The sequence below is a fragment of the Arachis hypogaea genome, chromosome 17, assembly GCF_003086295.3.
Source record: "Arachis hypogaea cultivar Tifrunner chromosome 17, arahy.Tifrunner.gnm2.J5K5, whole genome shotgun sequence".
NCBI classification, from domain to species: Eukaryota; Viridiplantae; Streptophyta; class Magnoliopsida; order Fabales; family Fabaceae; genus Arachis; species Arachis hypogaea.
The window spans coordinates 114635157-114637485 of record NC_092052.1 but is presented as its reverse complement, the minus strand read 5'-3'; the positions used below and the strand labels follow the sequence as shown (position 1 = coordinate 114637485).

At 31.3% G+C, this 2329-nt stretch overlaps 1 non-coding gene across 1 annotated transcript; it reads right to left on the bottom strand.

Annotated features, from left to right (window-relative positions):
• Positions 1 to 1930: 1930 nt before the first annotated feature.
• LOC112767681 (small nucleolar RNA R71) lies at positions 1931 to 2038 on the bottom strand. Its single transcript, XR_003185123.1, has one exon. It is a non-coding gene; the product is annotated as a small nucleolar RNA R71 (small nucleolar RNA).
• Between the last annotated feature and the right edge of the window lie 291 nt (positions 2039 to 2329).

Sequence of the window (2329 nt, the reverse complement as noted above, 5' to 3'; positions counted from 1 at the left end):
ATAAATAAAAATCCAAAAAAAAAAATTAGAAAATCATAAAAATCAAAAATATTTTCTGTTTCTTGTTTGAGTCTTGAGTCACATTATAAGTTTGGTGTCACTTGCATATGCATCTTGCATTTTTCGAAAATTTCATGCATTCATAGTGTTCTTCATGATCTTCAAGTTGTTCTTGGTAAGTCTTCTTGTTTGATCTTGATGATTTTTTGTTTTGTGTCTTTTCATGTTTATCATATGCATTCTTGAATTCTTAGTGTCTAAGCATTAAAGAATTCTAAGTTTGGTGTCTTGCATGTTTTCTTTGCATTAAAGATTTTTCAAAATTGTGTCTTGATGTTCATCGTGACATTCAAAGTGTTCTTGGTGTTCATCTTGACATTCATAGCATTCTTGCATGCATTCATTGTTTTGATCTAAAAATTTCATGCATTGCATATTTTTCATGTTTTTCATAAAAATTTCAAAAATCAAAAAAATATCTTTCCCTTTTTTCTCACATCAAATTCGAAAATTTGGATTGACTTTTTCAAAAATTTTTAAAATCAAGTTGTTGCCAATGAGTCAAATCAAATTTTCAATTTGAAAATCTTATCTTTTTCAAAATCTTTTTCAAAAATCAAATCTTTTTCAAAATTCTTAGTTATTTTCGAAAATTCCAAAAATATTTTTCAAAAATCTTTTTCTTATTTTTATAAGCAAATTTTCGAAAATAACTAATCAATTAATGTTTTGATTCAAAAATTTGAAGTTTGTTACTTGCTTGTTAAGAAAGATTCAAACTTTAAGTTCTAGAATCATATCTTGTGATTTCTTATGAATCAAGTCATTAATTGTGATTTTAAAAATCAAATCTTTTTCAAAACTAACTTCAATCATATCTTTTCAAAAATATCTTCTTATCTTATCTTTTTCAAAAATATCTTTTCAAAATATCTTCTCTAACCTCCTAACTTCTTATCTTTTCAAAATTTGTTTTAACTAACTAACTAACTTTTTGTTTGTTTCTTAACTTTTTCAAAACCACCTAACTAACTCTCTCTCTCTAATTTTCGAAAATATCTTCCCCCTTTTTCAAATTTTCTTTTTTATTAACTAATTATTTTTATTTTTAAATTTAAAAAAAAAATTTTCGAAAATTTCTAACATTTTTCAAAAACCATTTTCGAAAATCACTAACTCTTTTTCAAAATAATTTTCGAAAATTATCCCTCCCCCATCTCATTCTATTTATTCATTCATCTCATTTCAACTCTCTTCCATCCTCACAGTTGTGTTTCTTCCATTATATTACATTCTTTGTCTCCCCCTTTTCTTCCACTCACAAAGGGATCCCTATACTGTGGTATAAAGGATCTCTATTATTATTATCATTTTTCTGTCCATTCTTCCTTGTCATATGAGCAGGAGCAAGGATAAGAACATTCTTGTGGAAGCAGATCCAGAACCTGAAAGGACTCTGAAGAGAAAATTAAGAGAAGCTAAAATACAACAATCCAGAGAAAACCTTTCAGAAATCTTTGAACAGGAAGAGGAGATGGCAGCCGAAAATAATAATAATATAAGGAAGATGCTTGGTGACTTTACTGCACCTAATTCCAATTTACATGGAAGAAGCATCTCCATTCCTGCCATTGGAGCAAACAACTTTGAGCTGAAACCTCAATTAGTTTCTCTGATGCAGCAGAACTGCAAGTTTCATGGACTTCCATCTGAAGATCCTTTTCAGTTCTTAACTGAATTCTTGCAGATATGTGATACTGTTAAGACTAATGGAATAGATCCTGAAGTCTACAGGCTCATGCTTTTCCCTTTTGCTGTAAGAGACAGAGCTAGATTATGGTTGGATTCTCAACCCAAAGACAGCCTGAACTCTTGGGATAAGCTGGTCACTGCTTTCTTAGCCAAGTACTTTCCTCCTCAAAAGCTGAGCAAGCTTAGAGCTGATGTTCAAACCTTCAGACAGAAAGAAGGTGAATCCCTCTATGAAGCTTGGGAAAGATACAAACAGTTGACCAAAAAGTGTCCTTCTGACATGCTTTCAGAATGGACCATCCTGGATATATTCTATGATGGTTTATCTGAGCTATCAAAGATGTCATTGGATACCTCTGCAGGTGGATCCATTCACCTAAAGAAAACGCCTGCAGAAGCTCAAGAACTCATTGACATGGTTGCTAATAACCAGTTCATGTACACTTCTGAAAGGAATCCTGTGAATAATGGGACGCCTATGAAGAAGGGAGTTCTTGAGATTGATACTCTGAATGCCATTTTGGCTCAGAACAAAATATTGACTCAGCAAGTCAATATGATTTCTCAGAGTCTGCAT